Consider the following 20573-nt stretch of genomic DNA (forward strand, 5'->3'; position numbering starts at 1 on the left):
GCCCGTGGACGTAAGCATTAACGTCGAACCACGTAAATTCTTGTGTTCACTTTATTTATTTTGTCCGCTTTGTATATCTGGTAAATTTATTTGTGGTCATATCAACGTACTCCAGTCGATCATTTTTTCAACATATATATATACATAACCTTTTTTCTAAAGAGATTAATTTACTTATATATTGACCTAATATATATTTAAACTAAAATATTAAGACCAACTGACAGTAATTTTATTGATTGACGTTACGAAATTTCATTAGTCCGTTGATACACAAGAACATAGGAGTGTTTCGTGATCTAAATTATGGTTCTGGAAATATATTTTTGGTTGGTTTGTATTTATTGAGATACTATTTTAATTTATTTAAAGTATAACTTAAATTATTACTATTCATTTCTAATAATAACGTATTAACCCGATAACTTTAATATCATTAATTTTCAAAAATCTTTTTATTCGATTGGTTCATTAATGCACGAACTAAGCTATCTCAATGATAAAAGAATAATTATTATTTTTCAAGATTTCAGGTTTAAGCATCAGAAATATCATGGGTGTGACGTTTAGTGTCAAATGATTAAGAGTTATCGTTGAAGAGATACTACTTTATACTTACTTAGATTAATTAAAAAAATTGATTAATTGTTGTTTACAATCTTTGTTCACATTAGATCTCATATCCAAATTTGATATTCTTTTTTTCAAAATCTATATTCAGATATATGATATGATGAACAAACAACCTTTAGAGTAAAAGAATAGTGTGTATTATTGAGCTCAAATTACACAGAAAGTATATTAGCCCTAATCACCTAGCTAACAACCATAAAGATTGTAACCACTTGCATAACAACATGAACCATTTTGTAACAGAAAGCTCACTGCAGCTTTGTAACTAAAACCTCACATGCAATGTATTATGAATGTGAACATTATTAACTAATATTCTCCACGCTTTCTTCTTCTCATCCTTTTAACACGGTTGAACATGAACCTTCTCTTGGAACATTTCAAATGTTACCTTTGCCAAGGGCTTAGTGAAGCCATCGGTAACCTGAAATCCAACAGGCACATAACTCACTCGAAGCTGGCCTACTGTAACTTTCTCCCTAACAAAATGAATATCAAGATCAACACGCTTTGACTTTGCATGATACACCGGATTAGCAGTCATAGCAACCGAACTCGTATTCTCACACCAAATGATAGGTCCATCCAGTGACTGTAGACCAAGAACATTCAATAAAGAACCAATCTACGTTACCTTAGCAGCAGCTTCTGCAACACTATAATATTCAGCTTCCATGGTTGAACGAGACATTGTCTTCTGCTTCCTTGAGGCACATGCAACAAGACAGTCACAAAAGAAAAGCACCATAACCAGACATAGAATATCGATCGCCAGCATCACCAGCTCAATTAGCATCAGAAAATGCTTTCACACTCAATCTAGCATCCACAACCAATAATAGCAACCCATAATCTAAGGTATCGACAAATAGCATATGATACTTTTGACAGCCAGTATATGCTCCTCACGCAGTGCCTGCATAAAATGGGCAACCTTGTTGACTGTAAACACAACATCAAGTCTAGTATAACAGATGTAGAGTAAAGTACCAACTATGCTCCGGTACTCATGCACATTGGATAACAACACATCATTTTGTCTTGCGAATATAGAGGCACCTACCATAGGTGTACACGTTGGAGTGGCTTGAAGCATATTTGTCTTCTCCAGCAAGTCAAGGATATACTTCCTTTGACTAAGAGCCAAAACAACACCATTCCTTTTAACCTCAATTCTCAAAAAATAAGAAAGAGAACCAAGATCATTGAGGGAGAATTTTCGATTCAACATTTGCACAACATTCTCAATATCATCATCCGAGCTTCTTGTGATTACTAAATTGTCCGCATACATTAGAATATATGTGCATTAACATTCCTTGACGTGAACAAACAAGGAAACATCAACACACGAATCCACAAACATTAACTCAAACAAACTACCTTTAAGCTTCTCATTACAATTACGTAGAGCATGTCGAAGACTATACAAGGCTTTTTGCAGTTTACAAACTAACGGAGATCCATCAGAACTGAACTGTTCAAAACCCGGGGGTTGTTGCATATAGACATCTTTAATCAAGTCACCGTTCAAAAAAGCATTATTAACATCCATTTTCCGTAATGACCAGCCCTTAGCAACGCAACAACAAGAACAACATAAACTGTTACAAACTTGACAACTGGACTAAATGTATCCTTGGAATCATGACCAGAAATTTGGGAAAACCCCTTTACAACTAAACGATCTTTGTAATGGTGAACAATGCCATCAAGATTTCTTTTAAGTTTAAACAACCATTTGTACCCAACGACACTCCTATCGGCTATCAACTCAACTAGAGTCCAAGTTTTTTTCTGTAGCAAAGCTGAATATTCAACATCAACTGTTATTGCCCACTTATGTGACAGAATAACATCATGCACATTGGACACCACATTATCATCAAAGAAGCTCGTGTAAACCTTTGGCTTATAAACACCACATTTACTGTGAGTTAACATAGGATAATGATTACCCACTGGATTCTGCAGATGGGTGTCTGACACAACACGTTCCTCTTGGGACGTTGAAGCAACATGTATTTCATTATCACATATAGGCATGGCTGACTCCTCAAAACCAGTAGTAGAAGAACCAGATACAACCTCATGAACAGATGCACCTTGACCTCCTAACACCTCAGCACCACCACCACGTAACTTATGAACATCCATCACAACTTCAAGTGACCTACGAAACTGTAAAGGGGAAACACATTTTCTATCAGTGCTTTTATCTACCATTCGATCTATATCAAAAGAAACCTTTATGCTGAGTACTAACACCTAAAAATGTGCATGACTGCGCGTGAAACTCCAGCTTATGGCGATTGTATGGTCGCAGGTAAGGAAAACACCTACACCCAAAGACCTTCAGCAAGCTATAATCAGGTTGTTTATGAAATAACGACTCAAACGGGGAAAGTCCTTGTAGAACTTTCGTTGTTATCTTGTTAATAAGATGTACAACCATCACTACCGCATATGCCCAAAACTGAATTGGCATGGAGGCTTGAGCAAGAATCGTAAGAGCAAGCTCAACAACATGCCTATGCTTTCTTTCCACAACACCATTTTTCTCAGATGTGTGAGGACAAGTCAAGTGATGCGATATACCAGTTGTAAGAAGAACACGAGAGAAATTGCAAAATTCACCTCCCCAATCACTCTGCACAGCTAAAATCTTCGACTTAAACTGAGTGGAAACAAGTTGATGGAACAGATGGAAAACATGAATTGCTTGTAACTTATCTTTAAGCAAGTACAACTACATATGACGTGTGCAAGCATCAACAAAGCTTACATAGTTTCGATAACCATTGGAGATAACAGGGGAAAATCCCCACAAATCAGTATAGAGCAATTGAAATAGAGATGTATAAACAATATCTGAAGCAGTGGAAGGAAGCTTATGGCTTTTTCCCATGTGACAAGCAATATATTGTTCATTAAAACACTTATCAACAATTACATTGAGTAATTTGTAAACTTGCTCTAGGGTCCCATGTGAAGGATGCCCTAGACGTCTATGCCAAAGATCATACAAATTATTTGAAGAAGCTACAGAATGTATTTCTTCTTGATTACTACAACTAGCAACAGTATCCACATGAAAAGAATAAAGGCCATCTCGTTCTTCTCCTTACAACAAGACTTTTCATCTAGAACACAACAACACGTAACGATAAACTCAAAATTGACACCATTATCCCTAAAAAGCTTTGACGCCGATAACAAATTTTTTGTTATCTTAGGAACATGCAATAAATCATTTTGCAGCAAGGCTCATGAATTGGAGCATAAATAGAACTACCAGTAGCATGAATAGGAAGTGACACACCGTTACCAACAAGTAATTTACCTGGACCAGAGAAGTCACTCTTATGGCCAATTACAGTTGCATCAGGTGTCACGTGGTGAGTTGCCTCAGAGTAAACCACTTATTGATCACAATTAGCCGTAGTAACATGAGTTTCAGCGTGACCTTTAGCACAACAGGAACATGCCTCACCACCTACCGATACTACCTTAAGACTGGAGTAGTTGGCACTATCAATGTTATCCCGGGAAGAGCTACGACCAGAAGACCTACCAGAGAAGGTATGATCAAAGCGATACCAACAATCAACCACCAAGTGTTCATTCTTGCCACAAAGCTGACACTGATCCCGGGGTTGGCCACGTCTTTGTCCTCCAGAACGAGCAGTGGAATTGGAATCATGACGATAGATGGATCTATTGTAAGAACCTGTGTGACCCGATTTCAAAGCAGAACTCATATGAGCCACATGAGCACTCATCGGAAGCAATTCTCCTTGTGCATCAAATCCATCAAGCTGAGTCTCAGCATCGATCAACATCGAGCAGACCTTATCAAGAGACAACGACTCCTTCATGGTGGTGATAAAAGCAACATACGATTGGTATTCCCTGGAGAGCCCTTTCAAAATACTCACAACTTTCTCTGTCAGGGAAATCACACTATCACAAGACGCAAATGCATCACGGACCTCCTTGATTCAAGTGAGGTAGGTCTGCATACTATCATCACCTTTATTGAGTGATTGAAGCTTGTAGTGAAGGTTAATAACCGACGTGATAGAACGGTTTGCAAAGAACTACAAAATTATGTTCCAAATAGCCATCACTGTCTCCGCACCAACAATTGAGAAAGTAAATGGGAATTGATCGTCGATATCAACCAGGAAGCGAGTGCACTATATTATGCCACAAAGTCATCATACAAATCATTAGGCATAAACTCACCATTCTCACCAACCATAAACTCAGGCAGAGGTTGCACCAAACCAGTTAATAAGTGCCCAAGCCGGTGACTACGAACAATAAGTAAAACTTGTTGCTTCCAAAGTAAGAAATTAGACTCATCAAGAATGACATTCACCTTTTTGTTTGTGAATGATTTACCAGGCAAAGAGTTCATCTCTCCAAGAAGACGACGCAGTAAAACAAAAGAATCTCAGGAATGTAAGGCGAATGATATCATGATGAACAAACATCCTTTATAGTAAAAGAATAGTGTGTATTATTGAGCTCAAATTACACAGAAAGTATATTAGCCTTTTATAGCCCCTAATCACCTAGCTAACAACAATAACATATTGTAACCAATTGTATAACAACATGAACCGTTTTGTAACAGAAAGCTCACTGCAGCTTTGTAACTAAAACCTCACACGCAATGCATTATGAATGTGAACATTATTAACTAATATCATATTACATACCAAATAAACACAGAATTAATATCTCTCTTTGAAAGCATTAAAATGTCAATCTGTCTAAGGAAAAAAGGCAAAATCGGTGGGTGTATGAAAAAGAAATATCAAGCCATGCTTGGCCATGAAACAAAATTCTCAAAAGTTTGTCGATTATCATGGTTTTTATGAACTAAAACAAAGCTCTTTGGAATCTGATACGAATAAATACATAAAATAAAATTCAATGTAAAGGGGTAGTATAAATCTTACATTTTACAATCCAAATACAAACATTTTAGAAAGCATAATGTTGAAAAAGACACAGATAATTAACATACGTCCCATCAAACAGTTGTATATCCTTTTCCTTTATAAATGGTTCTCTCATCATCATATCTTAACCTCCAACATTTGACTTCATACCTTAATGCCCTCTATCTTACATATTCTACATTTGTCTCTTCATAAGTTGTAAGCACACATAAAAATTCATTTTTTAATAAAAAACATTATTATATCTTCTTCTTCAAATAAGTCTAAGAATTAATCGAATTGCTTTATGTACATTTTTATAAGATGATATATTTAAATGTTTATTTTTTTAATATGAAATAAGTGAAATTGGGGAACTAAAACTAAAATTTGATGCAAAGTTTAAAGAAGAAAACAAAAGAATCTAAGAAGATAGAAATGGACCAAAAAATGAAAGTGATGTGAAGAATTTTAATTTGTTGGCGTACTATTGTTGTAGTTATGAAGAAAAATGATGTTGAATGGTAAATCATCTGTGATGCGGAAGAGACTGGAGGTAAACTATAAAGAAAGATAGGACCATGCATTGATGGAAAATCAACATAATAGTTGGCACCCATTTACATCTTTCACCAACCTATTAAGCTACTATCTTAGGTGTTAATAAAAATAAATTTATCAAAATATTTAATTTTAGTTCATAAATAATTTAATAGACTAAAAAAAACTATATGAGAAAAAGATATAAGAATTCATTTTAACTTTTATTATCTTTTTCTCACATTACTAACAAACATAGCCTGAACACTTCATCGTACCTAACATCATTAGTCTTTTCAATTTTTGGAGTTAAAATGTATCAAATTATATATTTGATCTCTATAGTATTATTTTGTCAAATTTTATTAAAGTGCAATTATTTTTAGATGTGCTCTAAAGAAAGCGAGGTTCTTTACAAGAATACGATAAAGTCTTGTATGGATAGTTTAGATGATATTTTTTCGATTAATCTGGTTGGGGTTATTTTCCAAATAAATAAAATTTGAGGGGTTTTTAATAAAATCGCCCAACCACGAAGTTGGGTGAACATTTGATCGAGTACCATGGTACAATTGGCATGTGAAGCCTTTTGTGTTGTGTCGCTGTCACGGATTCATTTTCCTTTGAAATGTTAAGTTTATAGCCAAATAACAACTGATAAACTGTCAAGTTTTTTCGTTACAGTCATCCATGCAATGGAAAACCAAAGAATAAATTCATTCGTTGAAAATCGAAGGAAATATTACTGTCACATCTTGGTTAAAAAAGTTGGGTAAATAAACAATAAAAGCTTTGTCCAATCGAATGAGGTCAAATTTTTATTTTTCATGAATTTTTCGTATAAACAAATTATACGGTGTTTAATAATTTGAGTGCTGTACGGGATACATTTGAATGGCACTTTTGATGTCTCTCTCAAGGGTGTCTTGGTAGCAGGTGTTGAGTTTTTACAACCTGTGGAATTTGTTCTCAACGATTGTAACCTCAAACACTAAGCAAATCACTCTCACTAGTTTTGTTTATTTCAAACGCAACGCGGTCACGGGTTAATGATTAGAAACAATCAGTTGTGCTTTGAGGCGCGGTCAATGGAATCCATTAGTGTGAAAGATCTGCTCATCAAAATGGTTGCCAAAACCCTAAAATCATTGACAATGTATTCTTTTATTTACGAATTCACCCTAAAATTTACTCTCTTTTTTAACTAATTTAAATCAGGTATTACAAAGATTTATTATGATTCAAAATTTGAAGAGTATTCCAATACTCCATCCTATTAGAGCGATCGATCCAGCAGGTTCTTTTTTGAGCTCCCAATCATTCACTAAACTGACGCACAAGCAAACAAGAAAAGCAAGAAGAGATGCTGTTCCATTTGTGGTCCTCGACATATTTTTTTCACCCTTTTTCCTCGAAGAACTTTGCACTTATCAGCATTTCAACATAGGTCCTCCACTATTTATATCTCCTCCTCCTCCACTGCAATCACACTGCAGGTTTTTCAGAGGAAAGAAGTGCTTCCAAAGCAAAAAAAAAAAAAAACATGAATAAGGATTTCTTACACGAAGAGCCCGACAATGACGCCCAAGATGAAGAGGAAGAGGGTCTCGGTGGTGGTGATCATGGTTTCCCGGATGATGAAAAGAAGAAAAAATCATATGGAAGAAGAGGATCTGCAGGCGGCGGCGGGGTGTCGCTGCCTTCTTGTCAAGTGGAAAAATGCGGTCTCGATTTATCTGATGCCAAGCGCTACCACCAGCGGCATAAAGTGTGTGAGATTCATGCCAAGACGCCATTTGTGGTCGTTGGTGGTCTCAGGTAACGCTTTTTCCAGCAATGCAGCAGGTTAATTACTTGATCAACAAGTCAATCAAGTTTACCCCGTCGTTACTTGTAACACATATGCACTTTTCACAGGTTCCATGAGCTGCCAGAGTTTGATGAATCGAAGCGGAGCTGTAGGAGGCGATTGGCCGGACATAACGAAAGGCGCCGGAAGAACTCGGGTGAGTCGTTATCATCGGCAACAGAAGGTTCGAGTGGCCGGACATACGTTGATGACATGCTCGTTGCAGGCTCATATATGCAAGATATTATAAACTTGAAGCAAAAATTGTCGAAGCAGTTTGCTATGAAAGATCTGGGCGTTGCAAAGCAGATTCTTGGGATGAGGATCAAAAGAGACACAAAGTCGGGGACTTTGATGTTATCACAGGCTGAGTACATCAACAAAGTACTCTCCAGGTTCAACATGCAAGATGCTAAACCAGTAAGTACACCTTTAGGTGTTCATTTCAGACTCTCCAAAGACCAATCACCAAAGACAGAGGAAGAACATGCACACATGGTGAAGGTGCCGTATGCCTCAGCAATTGGAAGTCTGATGTATGCTATGGTTTGTACCAGACCAGATATTGCTCATGTAGTGGGAGTTGTTAGCAGGTACATGAATAATCCGGGCAAGGTACACTGGGAAGCAGTCAAATGGATCCTCAGATATCTGCGGGGTACCACAAACAAAGCACTTTGTTTCAAAGGTGGAGATACGATACTGACAGGCTATGTAGATGCTGACTTAGCTGGAAATGTTGACATCAGAATGAGCACTACAGGGTATGTCTATACTCTAGGAGGTACTGCAGTGAGTTGGGTTTCTCAACTACAGAAGATAGTTGCTCTCTCCACAACCGAAGCAGAATATGTCGCTGTTACGGAAGCCATCAAGGAGATGGTTTGGCTCCAAAGTTTCTTGGAAGAGTTAGGCAAGATACAAGAAAACAATGTATTATATTGCGACAGTCAAAGTGCTATCCATCTAGCAAAAAATCCGTCTTTTCATTCCAGAACGAAGCACATACAATTGAGATATCATTTTATCTGGTCTCTTCTGGAAGATGGGATTTTGAAACTTGAAAAGATTAGTGGTGCTCAAAATCCGGCAGACATGTTGATAAAGACGGTGACCACGGAAAAACTGAAGTTGTGTTCAGCTTCAGTTGGCATGCTAGAATAACGAGACCAGAAATTTTGCTGCATTGATCAAGGTGTGAAGACAGATTAAAATCAGTCTTCAAGTGAGAGATTGTAAAGTCAAGGACGGTGGGCACTGCCTAAATTTCTAAATGAAATTAACAAATTCAAATGTAGGCAGGGTAGGCACCGAATGATGCAAAATTTCAATGGGTTGGCAGATCATTTGTTGAAAATAATAATGGATAAATCACATTTAGACATTGTATTTTAGAGTAATTACAAGATTAGTCCCTAAGTTTCAACTATAAATACCCTAGCTCATTTAGCTTCAAAACCATCACAAAATCTTCCAGTTCTCTCTCAAGTGTGTTTTGTAAACACCTGTAATTTTTCTCTTTAGTAAAAGATCTTCAGCAGTCCAGAGACGTAAGCACAATTGGCTGAACTCTGTTATCAATTTTTCGAGTATTATTTTTCCGCTTTTATTTTGTATTCTCACTAATCTGGTTATAGGGAAATTACTTGTACTCGGTTTATTTCCTAACAACTGGTATCAGAGCTTTTGGGTTATTTTGTCAATTTTTTGCTAGGTTACTATTCATTACTATTCACGTGAATAGTAATTTTCATGAATAGTGAAATTTTGTCGGCGATACGAATTTGTCGATGGAGGTGTTATAATACACAGTGGTTCGCACAAATTGTCAGAAACGATCCGAAAAAGCCAGATTCGAGTGGGAGCGATGGCTGCAGACGAAGGGAAAGTGAAAATTAAAAAGTTCGATGGTGCGGACTTTGCCTTTTGGAAGATGCATATCGAAGATTTTCTGTACCAGAAAAATCTATATCAACCCCTCTCAGGTAAGCAAACAGAGGGCATGAAGAATGAAGACTGGGCTCTTCTCGACCGACAAGCCCTCGGAGTTATCCGACTGACGTTATCCCGAAATGTTGCTTTCAACATAGCAAAGGAAAAGACCACGGCGGCTCTTATGGCGGCTCTCTCCAGTATGTATGAGAAGTCATCGGCCTCAAACAAAGTTCATTTGATGAGGCGATTATTCAATTTGCGGATGACGGAAGGGGCATCAGTGGCTCAACACCTGAATGAACTCAACACAATCACAACCCAGTTGAGTTCCGTGGAAATTGAATTCGATGATGAAGTTTGAGCTTTAATTCTCTTATCATCTCTACCAGACAGTTGGAATGCTACTGTTACAGTAGTTAGCAGCTCGTCGGGGAATAGTAAATTGAAATTCGACGATGTTCGAGATCTGGTACTGAGCGAAGAAATTCGACGGAGAGAATCGGGTGAAGCATCAACCTCCTCAGCCTTGCACACGGAGTCCAGAGGGAGAACTTCAGAAAGAAATTCAAATCATGGCAGATCGAAATCCAGACGGGGAAAATCCACAACGGGAAAGAAAGATTTTACATGTTATAATTGTGGCAAGAAGGGTCACTTTAAAAGACATTGCCGAGCACTGAAGAAAAATACCGGCGCATAGGAATCTACCAACATGACATAGGAGACAGGTGATGCCATGATTTTAAGCGTCAACAGTCCGATTGAATCATGGATCTTGGATTCAGGGGCATCTTTCCACTCCACCTCATGCCGAGAAATCATGGAAAATTATGTCAGTGGTGATTTTGGGAAGGTTCATCTAGCTGATGATGAAACCTTAAAGATCGTCGGAAAAGGAGACATCCGACTAAAGTTGCCAAACCAAACCACCTGGACGCTGAAAGGAGTGAGACATATTCCTGGCCTCAAAAGAAATCTGATTTCTGTTGGACAGCTTGATGGAGAAGGATATAGTACAACTTTTTCAGGCTGTGAATGGAAGATTACCAAAGGAGCACTCGTCATTGCTCGTGGTAAGAAGACTGGTAGTCTCTATGTAACCTCAAATTTAGAGAATATCATTGCAGTAGCAGATGCTGATGGAAAATCAAACCTATGGCACCAAAGGCTTGGCCATATGAGCGAGAAAGGAATGAAGATACTTCTATCAAAAGGGAAGCTGCCAGATCTAAAGAATGTAGATGTCGGACTATGCGAGGATTACATCTTTGGCAAACAAAAGAAAGTCAACTTTACAAAGATTGGCAAGACTCCTAAGGCAGAAAGGTTAGAATTGGTTCATACTGATGTATGGGGACCATCCCCAGTTCCATCTCTTGCAGGCTCACTATATTATGTCACCTTCATCGATGATTCAACAAGGAAGGTATGGGTTTATTTTCTGAAGAAGAAATCAGAAGTCTTTGATATCTTCAGAAAATGGAAGGCCATGGTTGAAAATGAGACTGGTTTGAAAGTCAAACGATTGAGGTCTGATAATGGAGGAGAATAGAGAGACAATAGATTCAGAGATTTCTGCGCAAACAATGGGATCAAGATGGAGACAACAGTTCCCATAACACCGTAGCAGAATGGCGTAGCAGAGTGCATGAACAGAACTCTGAATGAACGTGCCAGAAGCATGAAGATACGTGCCGAATTGCCCAAATTGCTATGGGCTGAAGCTATCAACACTGCCGCTTACCTGATCAACCGTGGGCCCTCAGTTCCCTTGGATGGCGGAATACCAGATGAAGCTTGGAGCAAGAAAGAAATAAACCTTTCACACTTAAGAGTGTTTGGTTGTATTTCTTATGTACACATAAACTCTGCCGAAAGAAGTAAACTTGATGCCAAGTCCAACAAATGTGTCTTTGTTGGTTACGGTGGTGATGAGTTCGGTTACTGATTTTGGGACTATAAAAATCGGAAGATCATCATAAGCAGAGACATCATTTTCAATGAGAATGTGATGTACAAAGACAGGTCAACCATAGAATCAAGTAGCTCCAATACCGAAGCTGAAACAAAGGAATTTGCTGAGTTCGAGGAGATTTCTGGAAATGATGTTCAGATCATTCCTGAAGCAGTTCAAGAAGAACCACGTACACCAGAACTGAGACGCTCCTCCAGAATTCCTAAACCAACCCAACGATATTCTCCTTCTTTGCACTACTTGTTGTTGACTGACAATGGTGAACCAGAGTGCTATAATGAAGCAATGCAAGTGGAGGATTCATTCAAGTGGGAGTCTTCCATGAAAGATGAGATGGACTCGCTTATGTCAAATCAGACGTGGGAATTAGCTGAATTACCACCAGGCAAGAAAGCGCTCCACAACAAGTGGATTTACAGGATCAAAGAAGAGCACGATGGGAGCAAACGCTAAAAAGAAAGATTGGTTGTCAAAGGTTTTCAGCAAAAGGAAGGTATTGACTACAATGAAATTTTCTCTCCAGTTGTAAAACTGTCTACAATCAGACTGGTGTTGAAAATTGTAGCTGCAGAAAATTTACATCTTGAGCAGTTAGATGTAAAGACAGCTTTCATTCATGGTGATTTGGAGGAAGAAATCTATATGAGGCAGCCAGAAGGCTTCATAGAGGCAGGAAACAAAAACCTGGTATGCAAGTTGAAGAAGAGCTTGTATGGTTTAAAACAAGCTCCTAGACAGTGGTACAAGAAGTTTGATAGCTTCATGGGTAGCAATGGTTTTACCAGATGCCAAGCAGATCATTGTTGCTACATCAAGAGGTTCGTCAACAACTTCATTATTTTATTATTATACGTTGATGACATGCTCGTTGCAGGCTCATATATGCAAGATATTATAAACTTGAAGCAAAAATTGTCGAAGCAGTTTGCTATGAAAGATCTGGGCGTTGCAAAGCAGATTCCTGGGATGAGGATCAAAAGAGACACAAAGTCGGGGACTTTGATGTTATCACAGGCTGAGTACATCAACAAAGTACTCTCCAGGTTCAACATGCAAGATGCTAAACCAGTAAGTACACCTTTAGGTGTTCATTTCAGACTCTCCAAAGACCAATCACCAAAGACGGAGGAAGAACATGCACACATGGTGAAGGTGCCGTATGCCTCAGCAATTGGAAGTCTGATGTATGCTATGGTTTGTACCAGACCAGATATTGCTCATGTAGTGGGAGTTGTTAGCAGGTACATGAATAATCCGGGCAAGGTACACTGGGAAGCAGTCAAATGGATCCTCAGATATCTGCGGGGTACCACAAACAAAGCACTTTGTTTCAAAGGTGGAGATACGATACTGACAGGCTATGTAGATGCTGACTTAGCCGGAAATGTTGACATCAGAATGAGCACTACAGGGTATGTCTATACTCTAGGAGGTACTGCAGTGAGTTGGGTTTCTCAACTACAGAAGATAGTTGCTCTCTCCACAACCGAAGCAGAATATGTCGCTGTTACGGAAGCCATCAAGGAGATGGTTTGGCTCCAAAGTTTCTTGGAAGAGTTAAGCAAGATACAAGAAAACAATGTATTATATTGCGACAGTCAAAGAGCTATCCATCTAGCAAAAAATCCATCTTTTCATTCCAGAACGAAGCACATACAATTGAGATATCATTTTATCTGGTTTCTTCTGGAAGATGGGATTTTGAAACTTGAAAAGATTAGTGGTGCTCAAAATCCGGCAGACATGTTGACAAAGACGGTGACCACGGAAAAACTGAAGTTGTGTTCAGCTTCAGTTGGCATGCTAGAATAACGAGACCAGAAATGCTGCTGCATTGATCAAGGTGTGAAGACAGATTAAAATCAGTCTTCAAGTGGGAGATTGTAAAGTCAAGGACGGTGGGCACTGCCTAAATTTCTAAATGAAATTAACAAATTCAAATGTAGGCAGGGTAGGCACCGAATGGTGCAAAATTTCAATGGGTTGGCAGATCATTTGTTGAAAATAATAATGGATAAATCACATTTAGACATTGTATTTTAGGGCAATTATAAGATTAGTCCCTAAGTTTCAACTATAAATACCCTAGCTCATTTAGCTTCAAAACCATCCCAAAATCTTCCAGTTCTCTCTCAAGTGTGTTTTGTAAACACCTGTAATTTTTCTCTTTAGTAAAAGATCTGCAGCAGTCCGGAGACGTAAGCATAATTGGCTGAACTCCGTTATCAATTTTTCGGGTATTATTTTTCCGCTTTTATTTTGTATTCTCACTAATCTGGTTATAGGGAAATTACTTGTACTCGGTTTATTTCCTAACAGTACTAGTTCCAAGATGTTTGTGTCCTTGCCATCTTGCCTTGCTGTGTAATGATATTGTATATTCATAAGGTCAAATATGAAATTAAATCTCGTTATCACTCCAATTTAATAAATTTATAATGTAATATGCATTAATTTAATGAACTCAATATGATACTTTTGTTCCCAGATAAGACCAAAAGACATTATTATGAACTCAAATGGACCCAAAAGTTCATACGAAGAAACCCAGATGGGAGACAAAAAGGAAATTTCTCAAGGACTTCTTTGTCTACATTTCTAGGATTCATCCAATGAGTAGGATGAAATTAAAATATTTATATATATATTTAAAAAAACCATATTACTTTTGTATTTCATTTTTAATGACCTTTGCTTTTAAAACATCATATAAAATTATATCAAGAAATTCAATTTGATTTATTCAATCACTTATAAAAATAACACAGATAAAGTTTCTATAAATAATCTAACTTGATGCTTACATAATTAAAAGGTAAATCAATTCTGCAAATATATTTAAGAGAGCCTAAACAAACCAATACAGCCCAATGAAGAGTGGCAGGATAAGGTCAAGCTCCGTTGAGTGGTTCTCCTTCCCTAGCACCCCAAATGACCCACATTTGGATTTCGAATTCGGGTGTTTCACCATCTCTAGATCCATATAAGCCGATCATCTTTTCTTCAATGGCCGACTCTTGCCACACGCCTTCCCATTACAGTACAGCCTTCTCCAACAACAACGAGCCGAACGAGCAGCATCGACAGCAAGCGCTCATCGATGTCGGCAAGAAGCAACAGTACGAACAGCAGGAGCAGTCTTGCAGAGTCGGGGGAATAACAAAGCAAGCAAGCTTGTAAGTGGTGAGTTATATGGGGATTAATTGTTATTGCCATAGATGGCACTATGTTACTTCGGTGTCTATTCTGAAAAGTGAGATTTCCAGGAGGAAAATGATGAAGCTAAGGAACAAGGTGGTCGTCAAGAAAAGAGTGTTGTTTCTAAAGGAAGATCAATGGCCCGCTTTAGAATTTTTAGGCTATTTTTGCTGGCTTCTAGAGAATGCCATGCCATGGAACCTTCCAAGGAACTTGAGAGTGTTGCATAGTTCATGATTAATCTATATAATGTATATATATATTTATGGAGTTTATGTTGATGTATATATTTGTTTGGAATATTGAGAAGGGTTAATTATCTCATTCATACATGAATTATATCCGATTCTTAGTTTCATACATAAAACTTAAATTTTTTTGATTAACTACATAATGTTTTCTGCCGTTAATGGATTCACACACCTCCATCATGAAAAGTGACGTGGAACCCTATAACCATGACATGTGGCACATTAAAAAACATGTTTTTTAATTTTATAGGTAAATTATACTATTCATCACTCAACTATCTTCTAACTTTTATTTTAGTCATTAAAGTTTAAATTTTTTAATTTAATTATTAAACTATAGAATTGTTTTTATTTTAATAACTCAAATTTATTTTATTAATTTTTATGACATGACATCTATTAATAACTTAAATTTATTATATTTATTCTATTAAAATGGGCTAAACTCATCAGATAATGGTGTGGATAAAAAAAATTCGTGAGATGATGTTATTGAAAAATTAATTGTTGAAATAGGATGTTTGCTACAGAAAGAGCATTGGTCGCCAAGTGTTCTAGGCGACCAAGGAGATCGCCAAGCAGTTCGAGCGTCCTGCTGAATGGAGGTCGCCAAGTATGTCGCGCGACCTTATTCCATACACGTGATCTCATCCCACAATGATGAATTGGATATTTGTTGGTCAAAACAAATTGTAAGAATAATGGGAAAAAAAGAAAGCGATGTGTACGTTTTCCAGTGATTTCACTTGTTGCTTGTTATGGAGCCCGCGAGATGGGATCACGTGGCAGTTTGATCAAGCGGGAATCTCTTCCTCCCTCTATATTTCTAGCAAAGCCTGCAACCAACCAAACGCACAATGCAAAGCTAAACATAGAAAATAAAACCCAAAACAGTTTGTTTCCACCCTCAAACCACCTTTCTGTGAACTTCCAAAAACCTTCACTTATTTCGCTTTTCTTGCCTTTTCTGGTTAAACATAGTTAACAACAAGCTTTCTGATACAAAACAAGGTTTAACTTCCCTTTGTTATCTTTTTCATTTTTGGTTTTTGAAGGAATATATAATATGGGTTGTGGTTTATGGATTGTTCAGAACAATGGGTTTCTTCTAAACTGTGAATTTTGAGTTGGATTTTGGTGTATACCTCTTCTTCTTCTTCTTCTTCTTCTTTGTATTGGTTGGTTCGTGTTTAATGTCTTTTTTCTTTTTCTGGTCACGAACTTAATGATTTTTTTCGCGTGACATTGTCTTCATTGATGGGTGATTTATTGCTTTGCCCAACCTATTGTTTTTCATTCATTGAACTTTCATGAACATGAGAAGTTTGTGTCTCTTTTTGCATGTGTTCATGTTATATTTATTAAATATTTTGATTGAATAGAAAACCATGTGGTACTGTAAAGAAATCCCAGAAAAAGTAGTTTCTTGTTTGTTGCATATATCAAAAAGATGTTTTTCTAGTGTTTCCAGAACGAGAATGCAGCAATTATTCTTACAGTTTGTTTTGACCAACAAATATCCAATTCAACATTGTGGGATGGGATCACGTGCATGGAATAAGGTCACGCGGCATACTTAGCGACCTCCATTGTGCAGCTTCAGCATCGCACAGAGGACGCTCGGACTGTTTGACGACCTCTTTGGTCGCCTAGAACACCTGACAACCAATGCTGTAGTAAATATCCTATCTCAACAATTAATTTTCCAATAACATCATCTCACGAATTTTTTTTATCCACATTATTATCTGACGAGTTTAGCCATTAAAATGACCAAAACAAAGAGGGAGGGAGGGAGGGAGGGAGGGGGAGGAAAACTAGAAAAAGTTGTCGCACTGAAATCTATCAAAATTCTTAAACACAATTACAACATGAGACAGCCAGCAAAAAGGTAGATACAGAAGAACCTTTTTAGTTCGTTCAAGAACATCAGTTTTGGCCCTGGAGCGCCAAGAACGAGACCATCTAACAAGCTTCTCCCAAGCAATGCGGACGACTTTCCGGCGATCCCGGGTCCTTTCAGGGGAAAGCTGAAGTGAGTTTTTGTCGGGATCTTGAGGGAGTAATGGAGATTGGGAAGGAGTTGCTGCACAGCAAGTGGGAAAGAGTAGTGGCTTTGAAGGAAACTTTGCGTATGGGTTTTTTGAGGTGAAAAATGGGTTTAGTTTAAATACGAAAATTGGTTCAAGCAGAGCTTCCATTTTGATTGGAACGAAGCAAAGGGAAATAAAGGGAGTATGGGTTTTTTCTCCATTTTGTTATGCAACACTTCGGTTTTATCCGTTACGTACGGTGCTTTGGCTAATAAGGCTTTGCTGGTTTGGATCGTAGACTGACGAAGATGATGCTTTGGCTAGTAGTGATGAGGGTATTGTTTCACCGGTCGGAACTTGAGGCCGAGGATCACTTGGGACGGTGGTGGGCATCAGATAAGAATCCGGACTACCACCAGTGGACCGTGACCTTAATGAAAATGAAGAAGAAGAAAGCCTGTTGAGGTCGGTGGGTTGATAATAATTAAATTAAAAAAATTATAAACTTTAGTGATTAAAATAAGAGTGTGAGAATGTAGTTGAATGATGAATGATGTAATTTACCTAAAAAAATAAAAATAAAAAACATATTTTTTTAAGTGCCACGTGTCAGTTTATTATAGGTTATAGGGTTTCACATCATCTTCCGTGACAGAAATTAGTACAGTTTACGTATAAATGAAGTAATTAACCTATTATTTTTCTTCTGAATTTCAAACATTATCATAAGAGCGTTATTTTATACTTTTAAATTTTGTAAATAAAACAATTAAATAATTATTCTTTAAAATTTGAAATCATAATAAAAAACTTTATTCACTATCATTTATCATTACACCTATACTCACCTGATACTTTTTTACCAATAAATTTATTAATATTTATTTTTAATTATTTTAAATTTTTATATATATATATATAATTTATTTTATCATTATAAATATAGTCGAATCAACAATTAAAATCATACATGAACTTAGACCAAAATAATTTGAGTAAAAATAACGCACATAATGATTGTACCTAAAATTCCAAAATAGTAATTTTGTCATTAATCCAATGCCTTTAGTCTCATTCACTTATTTATATTTTAATTAAAAAGATTACACCTACGTAAACTAATTATGGATAGTAATACAAAATTCAGAGTGGAATAATTAAAAGAATGGTCGTTATTTCTAGATGTTCTAAGTTCGAGCATTACATATTGCATGATATTTGAGCGTTCATTATCAAATAATTTAGAGTTTTTAGAATAAATATTATCAATCGCAAGCACCCTAGATTAATAAAAAACAATAATACAAAATTCAAATAACTATTATTAAAATTACAGTATCAACACTTTGATCTCTTGTTATAGTTTGATTGTTTGTTGATGCAGTTAGATTTATGTTTTTATCTTTCATTAAAAGTTTTTAGACAAAGTTTTAAAATATAATAAAGGCGTGGGAAAAAACAAAATGGACAAATTATCTGGTGGATACCCCTGCCACGTCCTAAAAATTAAATTTTAATAATTATAATAAATTGTTTAAAATATTAAAAAATGAAATATATTAGAAAACTAAAATGGTACCATACAGAAATAACATGAAAATTGATCGATTGTACTCCCCATTACAAATTAAAGAACGATAACTATTGGTTTCGAGACAACAAAAGTCATGTCAACATAATTGAATTACTCAAATTGAATAAATTTATCCGAAGGATTAGCTAAAACGATTAAATTAAATTAATTTTAATTTAAAATTTAAAATTAAGTGAACTAATCATAAAAATAATTAATAAATTTATATATTTTTAAAAGAATTTAAGTATATTATCCAAGCCCAAACCCAAACTCCATTATATAAATTAAAATTTAAATAAAAGAAATAATGTTATATTAGCTTGCTACTTTCCTAATTTGTATTTGAAGTGATAATGTGATATAGTAGCTGTTTCTGCCTAACGATAGTAGTAATGTAAAGTAAAAAAGTAATATATGTTTATAATTTTTTAGTCGTTATTAATATATATCTTGAATTTGAAAATTTTAAGAAAAATAATATTTTCTGTTGTTTTTGAAATTGTTTAAGGGATTCTAATAAATATTATTTTTAAATGATAATTCATATAATCTAATCACGTTTCTTAAAAAAAACTTAAACATAAATGTACTTTATATTCAAATTACTCCTGATACTTTAATGTATTTTAAGATTAAAAATATCATAAAATAACAATTATAAAATCACATCTTGTATTCTGATATGATCTGATCATGATGCGACCAGCTATTGCATGAGACTATTAGCTGATCAGCTTATTAACCATATTACTCGATCAACTTAGGTTCTTCAAACTGATGCTGTGGGGGGTGACATTTCTATCAAGCAAATGCAAAACCAGCACCATAATCACAGAGCCAATAAACATTGGGATTGGCCCCAAAATCCAAAGCAACAACACGGTGGCATAGTAAATAGCTCGTAACCCAATCGACCAACAAGCACCGCCTCTTATCACTGCTTTCTGGGCGTAACTCACCGGGATAACTGCATTGGGCATGGTGATCAAGAAACTCGCATGAACGAAGTTGCGAACGCATTGGAGAAACGAGCCGAATGCCAGCAGGAAACAGATGAGAAGTGCTATGTATTTGACTGAATTGATCGACGAGCTCGTGTTGCCGTAAATGAGGCTGTTTTTTCTGAGCCTTTGCTGTGACGAATATGCTAGCCATGTTCCGATGAGCGAACTCAACGTCAGCGATGTCGTCGCTAGGAAAATTGACGCCGATATCGCGCCGTCGATCGTCGTCAATGATAATCCTCTATCTTTTGCCTTATTCTGCATCATCTTTTCGACCCAGGCTTTCTGGATATGGTTTTCAAGGCCAATGACAGTTGTTTCAGGAAACTTGAGGCATCGATAAAGAAGGAAAACATGGTAAACAGACCAGTTGGGACGAAAGCAAAATCCAAGTATTCTTTGCTCCAAGCCATGGAATTGTTCTGGTCTTTCAAATGAATGATGTTGAGCATTAATAGGACATTGCTTGCCATCAAACCAGGGTGTGATTTATGTGTTGGATCATAAACTTGATCCATTATGGGAGCCTAAACCCAAACCCAAACTAAATTGATGTCATTACTTACATCATTTAATTAAAGATGTCATTGCTTACATCATTTAATTAATGATGTCATTGCTTACATC

The sequence above is a fragment of the Hibiscus syriacus genome, unplaced genomic scaffold (genome assembly GCF_006381635.1).
Source record: "Hibiscus syriacus cultivar Baekdansim isolate YM2019G1 unplaced genomic scaffold, ASM638163v2 tig00110483_pilon, whole genome shotgun sequence".
Lineage (NCBI taxonomy): Eukaryota > Viridiplantae > Streptophyta > Magnoliopsida > Malvales > Malvaceae > Hibiscus > Hibiscus syriacus.